Source organism: Rana temporaria, chromosome 7 (assembly GCF_905171775.1).
Source record: "Rana temporaria chromosome 7, aRanTem1.1, whole genome shotgun sequence".
Classification (NCBI taxonomy): Eukaryota; Metazoa; Chordata; class Amphibia; order Anura; family Ranidae; genus Rana; species Rana temporaria.
This window is the reverse complement of record NC_053495.1, coordinates 181,079,022-181,097,966: the sequence shown is the minus strand read 5'-3', so window position 1 is coordinate 181,097,966 and position 18,945 is coordinate 181,079,022. Positions and strand designations below refer to the sequence as shown.

The window sequence follows — 18,945 nt, the reverse complement described above, 5'->3', positions numbered from 1 at the left end:
TTTATTTATCTTCTGCCTGGGTGAAATGTTCTATTGATTAAAGCGACAAAACGCCCGTAGCAAACGCTCGTTGTCGCGCTATTCGCTTGAATCGATGGGAAATACAAACGCTCAAAAACGCCCAAACCGCCCGATTCGTGCAACAAAAAAGGGTCCGGAACTTGTTTGAGCTTCAGGCGTTCGGCGTCAGGCGTTTTGGAGTGGAGATGTGAACCATCTCCATAGGGAATAATGTATTTTTTCCCCTCTAGCGTTTTGGAGCGTCGCGCTTTAGGCGACAAAACGCTCAGGTGTGAATGCAGCTTAAGGCTGCATTCACACCTAGGCGTAGGCAATAGCGGCGTTTTCCGGCGTTTTGTCGCGCATATTCATGCTAATATGCGCGTTTGCATACAGCGTTGTCCGACGTTTTTGTACTTTGACGTTTTTTTTTTTAGCCAATAGGAAAAAATATCATCTTTTCATCACTTGTTGCTATGTTGGTAGATTTTTTTAATCTTCTGCATGGGCGACAAGTTCTATTGACGAAACGCCCGTAGCAAACGCCCGTTGTCGCGCAAGTCGCTTGAATCAAGCGTTTCCATTACTTTCTATGGGAAATGGAAACGCTCAAATACGCGCATATCGCGCGATATGCGCGACAAAAAAGTGTCCGGAACTTTTATTGACTACATGCGATGCGCGTCAGGCGCATCGGCCTTCAGATGTGAACCATGCCCATAGCCTTACATGTATTTTGGTCCCTCTGGCGTTTGTGCGCGTCGCGCTACAGGCGACAAAACGCCAAGGTGTGAATGGGCTCTAAATGTTGGAAGTATACAGAATGTAATGTTATATACTTGTTTTTAGGGTGAACCTCCGCTTTAAATAGCACTGTGCTTTAAAGGGTTTTTTTTGTTTGTTAAGGTGCTTTGGCACCATGTGACAGCAGCTCTCACGGTATTAATATTTATTTTAGGTAGCAAGGATGTTTTTCCTGTTTTCAGAATCCGGCACAGAATGTTTACTAAACGTAGACAGACGCACACATAATATCATATGTCTGTATGTATGTGTATATATATAGAGATATAGAGATATATATATATATATATATATATATATATATAGAGAGATATATAGAGAGATATAGAGATATATAGATATTTTTTTTTTTTTTTCTGTTTATAATGGCTTGAACACATGATCAGAAAATCGTAATAATACCGATTTAGAATCGATCGTGCGATAATCTGATCGTTAGTACACGGCATTCAAGAGCCGATCATGACAAATATTGAAAATAAAAGTATTCATTGGGGCAAGCACAACATTTTTTCTCATACGATACCAGATCATTTTCCGAAAATACATTACAAATACAATGCAATAGGTGACATCACTTCCGAATTTTTATTCTGTAGTATGAACATTTTAGCATCTTTAGTAAATCTCTTTGTTTTCGATCTGGAGACTAGCATGCCAAAAAAAAAACATCCGATAATCACAGTGGGGGTTATTTACTAAAGGCAAATCCACTTTGCACTACACTTGAAATTGCACTTGGAAGTGCAGTTGCTGTAGATCTGAGGGGGACATGCAAGGACAGGGTTTGACAAATTTGCTTGGAATCTAGGAGCCAGCTAAAAAAGTTAGGAGCAAGAAAACGCGCCCTGTCAAGCTCGCGCACAGAAGCGAACGCATACGTGAGTGGCGCCCGCATATGTAAACGGTATTCAAACCACACATGTGAGGTATCGCCGCGATCGTTAGAGCGAGAGCAATAATTCTAGCCCTAGACCTCCTCTGTAACTCAAAACATGCAAACTGTAGATTTTTTTAAACGTCGCCTATGGAGATTTTAAAGGGTTTCATTCCACGAGCGGACGCAATTTTGAAGCGTGACATGTTGGGTATCAATTTACTCGGCGTAACATTATCTTTTACAATATAAAAAAAAAAATTGGGATAGCTTTATTGTTGCCTTATTTTTTAATAAAAAAAAAGTGTATTTTTTCCCCAAAAAAGTGCGCTTGTAAGACCGCTGCGCAAATACGGCGTGACAGAAAGTATTGCAACGATCGTCATTTTATTCTCTAGGGTGTTAGGATAAAAAATATATATAATGTTTGGGGGCTCTAATTAGAGGGAAGAAGATGTCAGTGAAAAATTACACATTAGAACTGCTGTTTTACTTGTAATGCCAACGGCCACCACCAGATGGTGCCAGGTCACAGAAGGAAGCTTGGGACTTCACAAGGCAATTACTGGCCGTCGCAGGCCCGCCGCGATCGCGCGGCGGGGGAGCACGGAGACACAGGATCCTGTGCCTCCTTGCGCCCCCACCTCCCCCGCCATGCGATTGCGGCGGGCCTGCGACGGCCGGTAATTGAGGCCGCGGCTTCAATTACCGGCGGGCACCAGGTCACAATTTCTTGTCGCAATTGCGACCTGGGGCCCGGATTTTGTCGAGCCCTGTGCAACGAAAATAAAAAACAGCATTTTAGCTTGCACGTGATTGGATAATAAAATCAGCAGAGCTTCCCCTCATTTCAGATCTACCCCTCAGGTTTACAGCAACTGCACTTCCAAGTGCACTTGTAGCGCAAAGAGGATTTGCCTTTAGTAAATAACCCCCATTGCGTGTACCAGGCTGAAGCTTCTTTAAATAGTCAATTGAAAAGCCAAGATGACGTTAGCGTCGTTTTAGCAGCGCTTTTAAACTCGGCTAGTGGCTGAATAAAGGGTTAAAAGCACCCGTGTTGCGGAGCTGCCGAAGCACTTTGCAGGCGCTTCAGCAGCACTGCCCATTCATTTCAAAGGGAAGGTGCATATTATAAGCGCTGTATAGATCGCTCCCAAACCGCCCCAAAGATGCAGCCTGCAGGACTTTTCAGAACGTCCCGCAAGTGCACCGCCCCAGTGTGAAAGCACTTGGACTTTCACACTGGGGGGTTGTTTTTTTTAAGTGCTTTACAGGCGCTATTTTTAGCACTAAAACACCTTCAGTGTGAAAGGGGTCCAAGTAGTAAAAACTAAATGTAACACTCTTCTACAAAGGGTTTATAAGGGGTTAAGTAAATGTAAATATAAAATCAATAGATAAAAGAGAAAAAGGTATCCAAAACTCAAGCAAACAATGTAATGAATTGAGAGCTGGAGATGTAGGTAAGAACTGTGCATACAATATATAGATCACAGCGAATACAGCATGAAGAGAGGACACTGGTAGAGAATAGATTGAGGAGTATATAATGTATAGACACTGCAAAGTCTCACTATATACTGTACCTTGGTGATGGGTATACATTGGCAGGATACACATATACCATTATATATATACACACACTTATAGAAGGTCCTCTGCAGTCCGGTGTCCTGTGTCCCCGGGGGCTCAGGTACACAGTAGGATGATGGGTGTTGTACTCACCGACCGGCACTTCTCCCCAGATGCTCCTCTCCTCAGTTACCCCAGACGGAGATCATCGCACTCGGATTGGTTGTCCCAGGAGCTCATGAATTATTATTTCTACATCCTGGGCTCTGCGGGGGACTGGGAGGGCCCCTCTAATGTCCTACACTCCTAGACAAAGACAAAGGATCGTGTTAGGTCAAATGACAGTCCGATCTCACGCCCTCCCTCCCCCCCACCCCTCATACATTATACCAGACACCTTAGTAGTCTCTCCTCTTGGTAGCAGTCTCTTTTTCTGAGTGGCAGTTATCTATCTCTCCCCCCCTCCTCCGTCTTTCTCTGACAAACTTTATTCCAGTGTCAGTTTCTCCTGTCACTGGCAGTCTATATCTGTCACTGGCAGTCTATATCTGTCACTGGCAGTCTATATCTGTCACTGGCAGTCTATATCTGTCACTGGCAGTCTATATCTGTCACTGGCAGTCTATATCTGTCACTGGCAGTCTATATCTGTCACTGGCAGTCTATATCTGTCACTGGCAGTCTATATCTGTCACTGGCAGTCTATATCTGTCACTGGAAATCTCTTTGTTCTTGTTATGAACTGTCATCCACGTCTTCTACATCCTCACCATCCTCACCTACTTGTCTGTGTGTCATCCGGGATCTCCATCTCTCACTGTCACTCTCTGTCCCTCCCCCCCGGTGCCCCTCCCCCTCAGCCTATTACAGATTGATGTCAGACCCCGCCCCTCTCTGTACATCCACCTGTTCTCTCCCTGACCCTCCTCCCAATTATCCTCCCACATGATCAGTGCCTGGCCCGTCTCCAACACCCCCCCCCTCTTCTCTACCCGACACAATGTCAGTCCGTAGCACTGCCTGCTTCTATAGATCTCCCCATGTATTATACCCCCCATGTGTTATACCCCCCCATGTGCTATACCCCCCCATGTGCTATACCCCCCATGTGCTATACCCCCCCATGTGCTATACCCCCCCATGTGCTATACCCCCCCATGTGTTATACCCTCCCATGTGTTATACCCTACCATGTGTTATACCCCCCATGTGCTATACCCCCCATGTGTTATACCACCCCCATGTGTTATACCCCCCCACGTGCTATACCCCCCGATGTGCTATACCCCCCCATGTGCTATACCCCCCATGTGCTATACCCCCCCATGTGCTATACCCCCCCATGTGCTATACCCCCCCATGTGTTATACCCTCCCATGTGTTATACCCTACCATGTGTTATACCCCCCATGTGCTATACCCCCCATGTGTTATACCACCCCCATGTGTTATACCCCCCCACGTGCTATACCCCCCGATGTGCTATACCCCCCCATGTGTTATACCCCCCCCATGTGTTATACCCCCCCATGTGTTATACCCCCCCATGTGTTATACCCCCCCATGTGTTATACCCCCCATGTGTTATACCACCCCCATATGTTATATCCCCCATGTGTTATACCCCCCCATGTGTTATACCCTCCATGTATTATACCCCCCACGTATTATACCCCTCCATGTGTTATACCCCCCCATGTGTTATACCCTCCATGTATTATACCCCCCCACTTATTATACCCTCCATGTATTATACCCCTCCATGTATTATACCCCTCCATGTATTATACCTTCCATGTATTATACCCCCCACGTGTTATACCCCCCACGTGTTATACCCCCCACGTGTTATACCCTCCATGCATTATACCCTCCATGTATTATACCCCTCCATGTGTTATACCCTCCATGTATTATACCCCCCATGTGTTATACCCCCCCATGTATTATACCCCCCACTTATTATACCCTCCATGCATTATACCCTCCATGTATTATACCCTCCATGTATTATACCCCTCCGTGTATTATACCCCTCCGTGTATTATACCCCCCCCCATGTGTTATACCCCCCACGTGTTATACCCTCCATGTATTATACCCCCCACTTATTATACCCCCCCCATGTATTATACCCCCCCATGTATTATACCCCCCATGTATTATACCCCCCCATGTATTATACCCTCCATGTATTATACCCTCCATGTATTATACCCCCCCCATGTATTATACCCCCCCATGTATTATACCCTCCATGTATTATACCCTCCATGTATTATACCCTCCATGTATTATACCCCCCCCCATGTATTATACCCTCCATGTATTATACCCCCCCATGTATTATACCCTCCATGTATTATACCCTCCATGTATTATACCCTCCATGTATTATACCCCCCACTTATTATACCCTTCATGTATTATACCCTTCATGTGTTATACCCCCAACTTATTATACCCCCCTCAGCCTATAGCACTGCCTGCTTCTATAGATCCCTCCATGTGTCATACCACCCCCCCCCCACACTTATTATACCCCTCCATGTATTATACCCTTCATGTATTATACCCCTCCATGCATTATACCCCTCCATGCATTATACCCTGTGGCAAACCTAGCCACTTCTGGAACGCTGGACGTTACATATCAAAGGGTTGTCTGTATTATATGCTATGTATTCTGCTGGGTCTTATGTGGGCATAGTAATACGTATGCTGGCAGCCGTAAGCCACTAGCATTCAAGTACTTTGTTTTATGTTGCCCATCGGTGTTCGGTAGTTTTAAACCGAACTCGATGGTTAAGGGTATTTCGATTATGTCACAACACATAACCCCAGACCCCAGCTATCAACCGACTGTTCCCTCGTGCAGCAATGCCTGATGGGAGAAATATCCAAAATGTTAAGTTCCCCATGTGGTCCTCACTGTATTACCCCTGCTAAATCTGTTTGGCTGTTTGGAAACCCCCTGCATGGGGAATTATATAAATATGGAAGCCTGTGAATAAAGTCAGTTGACTCCCAGAGCTGTGTTTCGTCCGGTTACTGGGGGGGGGGGGGGGGGATTTGGGACATTGCCTTACTTTTCAGCGCTGACTGTGGATTTACCCTGGTTACCAGCGGAGATCGTGGATTTTAATATTGTACTCCGCTACATACCCCCCCATGTATTATACCCTCTATGTATTATACCCCTCCATGTATTATACCCCTCCATGTATTATACCCTGTGGCAAACCTAGCCACTTCTGGAACGCTGGACGTTACATGTCAAAGGGTTGTCTGTATTATATGCTATGTATTCTGCTGGGTCTTATGTGGGCATAGTAATACGTATGCTGGCAGCCGTAAGCCACTAGCATTCAAGTACTTTGTTTTATGTTGCCCATCGGTGTTCGGTAGTTTTAAACCGAACTCGATGGTTAAGGGTATTTCGGGCACCGTTCGGTAGTTTTAGCTGGGATCTGAGCGGTATTCTCACAACACATAACCCCAGACCCCAGCTATCAACCGACTGTTCCCTCGTGCAGCAATGCCTGATGGGAGAATTATACAAAATGTGAAGTTCCCCATGTGGTCCTCACTGTATTACCCCTGCTAAATCTGTTTGGCTGTTTGGAAACCCCCTGCATGGGGAATTATATAAATATGGAAGCCTGTGAATAAAGTCAGTTGACTCCCAGAGCTGTGTTTCGTCCGGTTACTGGGGGGGGGGGGGGGGGGTCTGGGGGATTGCCTTACTTTTCAGCTCTGACTGTGGAGTTACCCTGGTTACCAGCGGAGATCGTGGATTTTAATATTGTACTCCGCTACATACCCCCCCATGTATTATACCCCTCCATGTATTATACCCCTCCATGTATTATACCCCTCCATGTATTATACCCCTCCATGTATTATACCCCTCCATGTACTATACCCCTCCATGCATTATATCCCTCCATGCATTAAACCCTCCATGTATTATACCCTTCATGTACTATACCCTCCATGTATTATATCCCTCCATGTATTATACCCTCATGTATTATACCCCCCATGTATTATACCCTCCATGTATTATACCCTCCATGCATTATACCCCTCCATGTATTATACCCTCCATGCATTATACCCCTCCATGTATTATACCCTTCATGCATTATACCCCTCCATGTATTATACCCCTCCATGCATTATACCCCTCCATGTATTATACCCCTCCATGCATTATACCCCTCCATGTATTATACCCTTCATGCATTATACCCTCCATGTATTATACCCCCATGCATTATACCCTCCATGTGTTATACCCTCCATGTATTATACCCTCCATGTATTATACCCTTCATGCATTATACCCTCCATGTATTATACCCCCATGCATTATACCCCCCTCAGTCTATAGCACTGCCTGCTTCTATAGATCCCTCCATGTGTCAACCCCCCCCCCCCCACACTTATTATACCCCTCCATGTATTATACCCCTTCATGTATTATACCCTCCATGTGTTATACCCCTCCATGTATTATACCCCTTCATGTATTATACCCCTCCATGTATTATACCCCTCCATGTATTATACCCCTTCATGTATTATACCCTCCATGTATTATACCCCTTCATGTATTATACCCCTCCATACATTATACTCCTCCATGTATTATACCCCCATGTATTATACCCCCCATGTATTATACCCCTCTATGTACACCGCTCATTATTCCCCCCCATTATTGTATTATATGTAATATATTGTATTACATGTATTATACCCCCCATGTATTATATGTATTATACCCCTCCATGTATTATATGTATTATACCCCTCCATGCATTATACCCCTCCATGTATTATATGTATTATACCCCTCCATGCATTATACCCCTCCATGTATTATACCTTCCATGTATTATATGTATTATACCCCCAATGTATTATACCCCCCATGTATTATATGTATTATACCCCCCATGTATTATACCCTCCATGCATTATACCCCTCCATGCATTATACCCTCCATGCATTATACCCCTCCATGTATTATACCCTCCATGTATTATACCCTCCATGTATTATACCCTCCATGCATTATACCCCTCCATGTATTATACCCCCATGTATTATACCCCCCATGTATTATACCCTCCATGTATTATACCCTCCATGCATTATACCCCTCCATGTATTATACCCCCCATGTATTATACCCTCCATGCATTATACCCCTCCATGTATTATACCCTTCATGCATTATACCCTCCATGTATTATACCCCCATGCATTATACCCCCATGCATTATACCCTCCATGTGTTATACCCTCCATGTATTATACCCTTCATGCATTATACCCTCCATGCATTATACCCCCATGCATTATACCCTCCATGTGTTATACCCTCCATGTGTTATACCCCCATGTATTATACCCCCCTCAGTCTATAGCACTGCCTGCTTCTATAGATCCCTCCATGTGTCATACCCCCCCCCCACACTTATTATACCCCTCCATGTATTATACCCCTTCATGTATTATACCCTCCATGTATTATACCCCTTCATGTATTATACCCTCCATGTATTATACCCCTCCATGTATTATACCCCTTCATGTATTATACCCTCCATGTGTTATACCCCTCCATGTATTATACCCCTCCATGTATTATACCCCTCCATGTATTATACCCCTTCATGTATTATACCCTCCATGTATTATACCCCTTCATGTATTATACCCCTCCATACATTATACTCCTCCATGTATTATACCCCCATGTATTATACCTTCCATGTATTATACCCCTCTATGTACACCGCTCATTATTCCCCCCCATTATTGTATTATATGTAATATATTGTATTACATGTATTATACCCCCCATGTATTATATGTATTATACCCCTCCATGTATTATATGTATTATACCCCCCATGTATTATATCCCTCCATGTATTATATGTATTATACCCCCCATGTATTATATGTATTATACCCCTCCATGTATTATACCTTCCATGTATTATATGTATTATACCCCCAATGTATTATACCCCCCATGTATTATATGTATTATACCCCCCATGTATTATACCCCTCCATGTATTATATGTATTATACCCCCCATGTATTATACCTTCCATGTATTATATGTATTATACCCCCCATGTATTATACCCCCCACGTATTATACCCTCCATGTACCCCTGCTCCAGTGAGGCTCCTCTCTCTGTCTTCTGCTCTCTCAGGTTGGCGCATCTCTGTCAGATTCTCCGTCACGTGACCGTCTGCTAGCTCTGCTGCATCCATGGAGACGCATGAGGGCGGAGCTGCTCCTCACGTGGCTTCTTCTGCGGCCAATCAGGGTCTGTCACCGCCCATTTTTCTGTGCCACCGGAGGAAGTTGTTTATTGGCTGCCGGGCTGTCAGGTGCTCCATGCACAGCCTTAGCAACCAGCGGCTGCTAGGGACGCTGTGCGAGGAGAGCGGTACGGATCCGGTGTACACTAATCCCCATCAGAGAGAGGTAAGTGCGCGCGCTCAGCACAGGAGGGTCACTGCCCGGGGATACAGTGCGGCCACGTGTACCATTAAAGCAATGTGTTCTTATAGTTATCCGGTATGATTTACATCTGGAGTCTGGGGGGTGAGAGAAGGGCCAGGCAGGTCTCTGAGAAAATGGCAGCTGGAGCCCACCATTGCAGACATTTAAAGCGGGGGTTCACCCCCAAAACATTTTTTTAACATGACATTCAGCCGAGTTGTCAGAATGACAATCTTTTTTTAATTTTTTTATTTAAGTGCCGTACATACCGTATTTTCACCGCCGCTTCCGGGTATGTAATCTGCGGGACTGGGCGTTCCTAATTGATTGGCATCCTTCCCGACTGGCGCATACAGCACGTCACGAGTTGCCAAAAGAAGCCGGACTGCGAAGCGGCTCTATACGGCGCCTGCGCACCGTCGTTCGGCCTCTTTCGGCAACTGGTGACGCGCAGTATGCGCTGGTCGGAAGGATGTCAATCAATTGGGAACGCCCAGTCCCGCAGATTATACCCGGAAGCGGCGGTGAAAATACGGTATGTACGGCAGTGAAAAAAAAAAACTGCCGATTGTCATTCTGACAACTCGGCTGAATGTCATGTTAAATTTTTTTTGGGTGAACCCCCGCTTTAAAGTGGAAGTCCATGCTAAAATTAAAATCCCTGCATCTATAGACACCAGCATTCTAAAGCGATCCAACCTGATCCCACGCTGAGCTGTCAGCGACAGCTTCGCTGTGGAGGCGGGTGCAGAGGACACGTCCGACAACCGAAGCCCCAAAGTAAGTCCATGGGTGACGTCACTTCCCATTCATTTGACAGTCGTTGTCGGTCGTGTCCTCTACAGAGCTTGCGCCGCTGGAGATCGGGTCAGATCGCCTGCAGAAAAGGTATGTATACACATTTTTAGAGGTTAGTGTTAAAATGCTGGTGGCTATAGATGCAGGGATTTTAATTTTAGCATGGACTTCCACTTTAAGGACCGTTTTCAAATGGGAATGGCAAATACAGTGCCTTGAAAAAGTATTCATACCCCTTGAAATTTTCCACATTTTGTCATTTTACAACCAAAAGCGTAAATGTATTTTATTGGGATTTTATGTGATAGACCAACACAAAGTGGCACATAATTGTGAAGTGTTAGGAAAATGATAAATGAGTTTCAACATTTTTTACAAATAAATATGTGAAAAGAGTGGTGTGCATTTGTATTCAGCCCCCCGGAGTCAATACTTTGTAGAACCTCCTTTCACTGCAATTACAGCTGCAAGTCTTTTTGGGGATGTCTCTACCAGCTTTGCACATCTAGAGAGGGACATTTATGCCCATTCTTCTTTGCAAAATAACTCAAGCTCTGTCAGATTGGATCGTCTGTGAACAGCAATTTTCAAGTCTTGCCAATTAGATTTAGGTCTGGACTGTGACTGGGCCATTCTAATACATGAATATGCTTTGATCTAAACCAGGGGTCTCCAAACTTTTCAAACAAAGGGCCAGTTTATTGTCCTTTAGACTTTAGGAGGGCCGGATTGTGGCCAGTAAGGGCAGAAAATGTCACGGGCCCAGCATTGGTGACAATAAATATGGCCTCATGGTTGGTGGTCAATAGGAGGAGGAGTAGTGCCCCTATTAGTAGGAGGAATAGTATCCCATCATTGGTATCGGTGGAAGATATAGTGCCCTAATGTTGATGTCAGTGGGAGGAATAGTGCCCCAAGGGTAGCAAAGGGCCACATCTGGCCCTCGGGCCACAGTTTGGAGACCCCTGATCTAAACCATTCCATTGTAGCTCTGGCTGTATGTTTGGGTCGTTGTCCTGCTGGAAGGTGAACCTCCTCCCCAGTCTCAAGTCTTTTGCAGACTAACAAGTCTTCTTCTTAGATTGTCCTGTATTTGGCTCCATCCATCTTCCCATCAACTCTGACCAGCTTCCCTGTCCCTGCTGAAGAAAAGCATCCACACAACATGATGCTGCCACCACCATGTTTCACAGTGGGGATGGTGTGTTCAGGGTGATGTGCAGTGTTAGTTTTCCGCCACACATAGCATTTTGCTTTTAGGCCAAAAGGTTCAATTTTAGTCTCCTCTGACCAGAGCACCTTCTTCTACTGCTGTGTCCCCCACATGGCTTCTCACAAACTGCAAACTGGACTTCTTATGGTTTTCATTCAACAATGTCTTTCTTCTTTCCACTCTTCCAAAACTTCCCTGCTCTATCCAAAACCAATAAAAAGGTTTTGGCTGGAGTTGGGCTTTTACCACTTGCCGACCACTGCACGCCGATATATGTCGGAAGAATGGCAGCGGTGGGCAAGTGGACGTACCTGTAAGTCCCCTCTAGGAATCCGCACTCTCCGTGACCGTGCCCGCGGCCCCCGCAAACTCGATGTTCGCCGGTGTCTCGCGATTGTGTCACGGAGCTGCAGAACAGGGGGATGCCTGTGTAAACAAGACATTTCCCTGTTCTGCCTTGTGACAGTCATCGGGAGCAGCGATCCGTGTCGTGTCACATGTAGCCCAGCCCCCACACAGTTAGAATCACTCCCTAGGAAACACTTAACCTCTTCCTAGCCCCCTAGTGGTTAACCCCTTCCCTGCCAGTGTAATTTACACAGTAATCGGTGCATTTTTATAGCACTGACAATGGTCCCAAAATAGCGTCAAAAGTATCCGATGTGTCCGCCATAATGTCGCAGTCACCCGCCATAACTAGTAAAAAAAAAATTATAATAAAAATGCCATAAAACTACCCCCTATTTTGTAGACGCCACAACTTTTGCGCAAACCAATCAATATATGCTTCTCGCCATTTTTCTTTTTTAACAAAAATTAGTAGAAGAATACATATCGGCCTAAACTGAGGAAAACATTATTTATATATATATATATATATATATATATATATATATATATATATATATATATATATATATATATTTTTTTTTTTTTTTGGGTTCAGTTATTAAAGCAAAAAGTATATATTGCTTTTTTTTTCCAAATTGTCACTTTCTTTGTTTATAGCGCAAAAAAAAAAAAAATACCACCAAAAGAAAGCTCTATTTGTGGGAAAAAAAGAATGTCGATTTTGTTTGGGTGCAACGTCGCACGATTGCGCAATTGTCAGTCAAAGCGACGAAGTGCCGAATCGCAAAAAGTGGCCTGGTCATTGGGCAGCCAAATGGTCCGGGGCTGAAGTGGTTAAAGTCTCAGTGCAGTGTTCCAAAATAAATGTATTTCTAATAAATTATGCCATTAGAATAGATAATAGGTTCACTTTAAGTGGAATAGTCAGATGAATATTCCGACCGTGTGTATGCCCAATCTGACTTTTTCTGTCCGAAATTCCGACGGACTTAGATAGAGAACATGTTCTCTATTTTTCCGCCGGAAAAAAATCCTATTTGAAAATCCGTTTCTCTATATGGAATTCCGACGCACTAAAAACCACGCATTCTCAGAATCACGTTGACGCATGCTCGGAAGCATTGAACTTCAGACAGACAGCTTGAGCGGAATTCCGTCTAAAAAAACGGTTGTGTGTATAGGGCATAACCGAGCTAAAAGGTTGTATCCATGGTGTCCTAAGAGCGGCTGTAATCCTCGGATTAGGGCAAGCGATAATCAAAATTGTGATAATCAAAATCATTTTTTTTATGAGTTTTCTCTTGTGCATTACCAAAGCTGGGATGTAACTTGTTCAGTCATTCAGTGAGCACAATGCAGAGACCGCTGCCAATAAATAGGTTAATTATAAGCATCAAGATCTGCAGCGTGACTTTGAACGGATCATGTGCTCTGCAGAAAACATTGTGCAATAGTACTGAATGGAGAGGGATTTCCATGACTAACTACAAACTGCTTTGATGTGTATGAACCCGAGTCATCAGAAACCACTCAACCACAGGGACTTATTATTGTCAGAATAGATGGGATTGTGTGTTCTTCACTGTTCATTATAAATTCATACTGCAGTAGGATGTCTCAAAAAAAAAAAAAATGTGTATGTGTGTATATATATTTTTTCCATCGGAAATTCCGACCGTGTGTACAGGGCATTAGTAGTTTTAGGGTCTATTTAGATTGGTGCTTTATGGTGGCGTGCTGTAATGTGCGGCCGGGACCGGCCAAAATTTGATCAATGTATGGGCAAGGGGCAGGCTGGTTGTACAGAATTCAAACCACCTGTTGGGTTCTTCCTGAACAATCAATGTCGCCATCAGGGGGGTACAGGCAGTACACCTGTAAGGGGCCCGGATGGCAACCCTCTTTTTTTTTTTTTAGGGATCCGGAGATCACCAGGTCCCCGGATTTTAATATATATATTTTATTTTATTAAAGGGACAATTTTTTTTTAGGGGTCCGGAGGTCCCCAGGGGCCCGGAGATCCCCAGGTCCCTGGATGACAACCCCCCTTTTTTTTATAAATTTTTTTTTTTTTTTTTATATATATTTTTTTATTTATTTTATATTTTATTTTTATATTTATTATTTATTATTATTATTATTATTATTATTATTAAAGGGCCCAGAGGTCGCAGGTCCCCGGATGGCAACCCCCCTTTTTTTTATAAAAATGTTTATATTATTTTATTTCTTTTATTTATATATATATATATATATAATTTTTTTTTTTATTTAAGGGCTCAGAGATCCCCAGGGCCCCATGTTGCAAACCCCTTTTTTTATATTTTTTTTATAAATGTTTATTTTTTTATTTTTGTTTTGTATATATATTTTTTTTTATTAAAGGGCCTTTTCTTTTTTCTTTTTTTTTTTTAAATGTTTATTTCTTTTTGTGTGTGTGTGTGTGTGTGTGTGTGTGTGTGTGTATGTATATGTGTGTGTGTATATATATATATATATATATATATTTTTTTTTTTTATTATTAAAGGGCCCAGAGGTTTATTTTATTTTTTATTAAAGGGCCCAGAGGTCCCGGGTGGCAACCCCCCTTTTTTTGTAATTTATTTTTATATGTATATGTATATATACCTACATATACCTCCGTTCTGCTGCTGCCCCCCTCCGCTCTGCTGCTGTCCCCCTCCGTTCTGCTGCTGTCCCCCTCTGTTCTGCTGCTGTCCCCCTCTGTTCTGCTGCTGTCCCCCTCTGTTCTGCTGCTGTCCCCCTCTGTTCTGCTGCTGTCCCCCTCTGTTCTGCTGCTGTCCCCCTCTGTTCTGCTGCTGTCCCCCTCTGTTCTGCTGCTGTCCCCCTCTGTTCTGCTGCTGTCCCCCTCTGTTCTGCTGCTGTCCCCCTCTGTTCTGCTGCTGTCCCCCTCCGCTCTTCTGCTGTCTCACTCCGCTCTCCTGCTGTCCCACTCCGCTCTCCTGCTGTCCCACTCCGCTCTCCTGCTGTCCCCCTCCAGTTTTCCTCTGTGTCCCCCTCCATGTCATCCTCCTTCCTTTTCTGTATGAACAGTCGGTGATCACTCACATAACTGAAACACTGTAACCTCCTGTGATTAGATGTCTCAGTTTATGAATGGAGAGGATCTGCTGTCTCCTCTCCATTCATTTTCAGTGCAGTTGAGGTTGCAGAGAAAGGGACTGGGGAATCTCTATCCTCCTGTCTCTTTCTCTGTCTCAAGTGGAAGATATCAGAGGTCTGTTAAGACCCCTGATATCTCACAAAAGGCCCCCAACAGGGCTGATTTTTAAAAAAAATTATTGCAATAAATAATAAAAAAAAATAATTGTAAAAAATAATAAAAATTCTAATAAAAAACACACAGAAACCATTCACCCCCATTACCGCATAAGAAAATAAATAAAGCATTGTAAAAAAAAAAAAACCCCATTCAATTGTAAATAATATTAAAAAGAAATTGTAAAAAAAAAACACTGTCACGTGACATTAAAAAAAAAGTATCGGTAATCGGTATCGGTGAGTACTTGGGGGAAAAAAAGCAAAAGTGGTATCGGGACAACCCTAGCCCCCTAAGACCTGAAAATAATTTTAGGGGTTCCTCGGGGGTAAAAGATCCTTGTACACAGTCATGGCCTATGTTTTATTAAAAGATGATGAGATTCCCCTGCTTGGGTCCATGGCTCCAGCATGTTTCACCCCGAAGAGGGAATAATAATAGTGTCACCCAAAGCCGCGTGGGAAAGTTGGAGGCACTTTGAGCCGTGTCAGTCGGCTATTATATTCATTTTAGAGTTGAAGTCTTCTTTCCTGTGCCAATATTAGCATGTCAATAAATAGATTCGCTGTAGTTCTAGCAGAAATTTTCCATCTCCTAATGGCCGATGTAATCTCATGACTCACCTCTAAGTCACAGTCCCGTGAGTGTTTAGCCTCATCATTTCTGTGATCACCAGATGATCTACTTCTCCTTAGAGACAAATACTTTGCAAGTAACATCTTATTAAGAAGAAATCCAGGCAACAAGCAAAACCAGTGACATGCTAATGCTATTGAAGGTATATTACCCCTATGCTAAATCAGAACATCTCTTCAGTTACCTTTAACCACTTAAGACCCGGACCATTACTTTTGACACATTTTTTGGACCATTGGCATTTTTATAGCGATCAGTGCTATAAAAATGCATTGATTACTAAAAAAAATGCCACTGGCAGGGAAGGGGTTAACACTAGGGGGCGAGGAAGGGGTTATTTATGTTCCCTAGGTGCGCAAATACGTTGTGACATAAAATATTGCAACAACTACCATTTTATTCTCTAGGGTCTCTTCCAAAAAAAAAAAAATATATATATATATATAATCATGTTTGGGTGTTCCAAGTAATTTTCTAGCAGAAAATAATGATTTTTTAATTGTAAGCAACAAATGTCAGAAAAGGTTTGGCCTTTAAATGGTTAAAATTCCTTCATCTACACAGAGCTAGATTCAGCATTCTTTTACGTCGGCGTATCTATAGATACGCCGTGTAAATGGAAAAATGCGCCGTTGTATCTATGCGTGCTATTCTGGGAGCTAGATACGCCTGAATTTCAGCTTCCTCCGACCGACGTTAGTGTTAGTACGCCGTCGTATCTAGGGTGCATATTTACGCTGGCCGCTAGGGGCGCTTCCGTAGATTTACGCGTAGAATATGTTAATGACCTAGATACGCCGATTCACGAACGTACTTGCGCCTGTTACGCCGTTTACGTCCGGCGTAACGTTACCCCTGCTATATGAGGTGCAGCCAATGTTAAAGTATGGACGTCGTGAACAGCCGTCGAATTTTACGTTGTTTACATAAGTGGTACGTGAATGGGGCTGTGCGTCGGTTACGTTCACGTCGAAAGCATTGAGCCGACGTATCTTAGGGAGTATATGCGACGTGACTCTGAGCATGCGCGGATCGTTGGTGAAAAAATTTACATGGGGTCAAGGCTACTTTGAATACAACACGCCCACTACCTTCCCCATTTGAATTAGGCGGGCTTACGCCTGCCTATTTACCCTACGCCGGCGCAACGTACGGCGCCAGATCTTACAGAATACCGTTCTGAGCTCACTGATTTACGCCGGCGTAGCGCATATGAGATGCGCTACGCCGGCCAAAAGGTACGCCGAGCTACGTGAATCTAGCTCACAGATCTTTCCTTTGATAAAAGAACAAAGAGATACTTTGTTTCCACTTATTCCCTGTTATTAAAACTTGTCAGGCTGCCTGGATTTTGTTTTTCCAGCTGTGAGAACTCTCTGCACTTGTTAGAAAGATCCTGACATGCTGTTTTGAAGATCGGGAAGGGAAAAAGATCGGAATTTCGATTTTTCGCGATTAATCGTGCAGCTCTAGCGCTTCTCCTTAATAGTATACCAGTATTAGAACTCCGCATGCTACAGTGCCTTGAAAAAGTATTCATACCCTTTGAAATTTTCCACATTTTGTCATGTTGCAACCAAAATCGTAAATGTATTTTATTGGGATTTTATGTGATAGACCAACACAAAGTGGCACATAATTGTGAAGTGGAAGGAAAATGATAAATGGTTTTCAAAGTTTTTTACAAAGACATGGCCGTCCACCTAAACTGACCGGCCGGGCAAGGAGAGCATTCATCAGAGAAGCAACTAAGAGGCCCAAACAAAACACTATGGGGGTTATTTACGAAAGGCAAATCCATTTTGCACTACAAGTGCAAAGTGCACTTGAAATTGCACCGAAAGTGCACTTGGAAGTTCAGTCGATGTAAATCTGAGGGGTAGATCTGAAATGAGGGGAAGCTCTGCTGATTTTATTATCCAATCTTGTGCAAGCTAAAAAGCTGTTTGTTTATTTTCCTTGCATGTCCCCCTCGGATCTACAGCGACTGCACTTTCAGTGCAATTTCAAGTGCCCTTTGCACTTGTAGTGCACAATGGCTTTGCCTTTCGTAAATAACCCCCAATGTGTGTCAGAAAACTAACACTGCACATCACCCTGAACACACCACTCTACAATGGAATGGTTTGGATCAAAGCATATTCATGTGTTAGAATGGCCCAGTCACAGTCCAGACCTAAATCCAATTGAGAATCTGTGGCAAGACTTGAAAATTGCTGTTCACAGACGCTCTCCATCCAATATGACAGAGATTGAGATATTTTGCAAAGAAGAAGACTGGGCAAAAATGTCCCTCTCTAGATGTGTAAAGCTGGTAGAGACATCCCCAAAAAGACTTGCAGCTGTAATTGCAGTGAAAGGAGGTTCTACAAAGTATTGACTCCGGGGGGCGCCATACAAATGTACCCCCCACTTTTCACATATCAATTTGTAAAAAGAAAAATTGAAAACCATTTATCATTTTCCTTCCACTTCACAATTATGTGTCATACGTAATACTATCCAAAAAGTGAGTGAAGCACTGTGAAGATCTTCCAGATGCACTGTATAATCGCTGTACAGTGTCCCTTAACTGCTTGCCGACCAGCGCACAACGATATACATCGACAGCATGGCATGGACAGGCAGAAGGACGTATATATACGTCCCCTTTAACCACTTAAGGACCCCTTTGCGCCGATATACTTCGGCAGAATGGCACGGCTGGGCACATCCACGTACCTGTACGTGGCCCTTTAAGCCCAGCCGTGGGGTCGCGCGCGCCGCCGGCGCATGCACGCGATCCCGTCCCATAAAGTCGCAGTCACGATAAAGATCATCGCCGCAGATCGCCACCATTGCTAGTAAAAAAATAATAATACAAATGCCATA

The 18,945-nt window shown here is 43.6% G+C and overlaps 2 protein-coding genes across 6 annotated transcripts in view; one reads left to right on the top strand and one right to left on the bottom strand.

Moving 5' to 3' along the window:
• MCOLN3 (mucolipin TRP cation channel 3) overlaps positions 1-9,562 on the bottom strand; it is a 60,483-nt gene extending 50,921 nt beyond the window's left edge. Inside the window, exons 1-2 of one of the 4 annotated variants that reach the window (XM_040360566.1) lie at positions 9,456-9,562; positions 3,410-3,562 (exon numbers count right to left, since the gene is read on the bottom strand). The gene's annotated coding sequence lies outside the window, so the exon portion shown is untranslated. Of the gene's footprint in view, positions 1-3,409; positions 3,563-4,026; positions 4,081-9,444 lie in introns of those variants that run through there. The other 3 variants (XM_040360569.1, XM_040360567.1, XM_040360568.1) reach the window with 3 other exon arrangements.
• A 91-nt stretch (positions 9,563-9,653) lies between these two features.
• The window catches only part of DNAI3 (dynein axonemal intermediate chain 3), a 118,325-nt gene continuing 109,033 nt past the window's right edge, over positions 9,654-18,945 (top strand). For both annotated transcript variants that reach the window (XM_040360565.1, XM_040360564.1), the window contains exon 1: positions 9,654-9,777. The gene's annotated coding sequence lies outside the window, so the exon portion shown is untranslated. The remainder of the gene's footprint in view (positions 9,778-18,945) is intronic.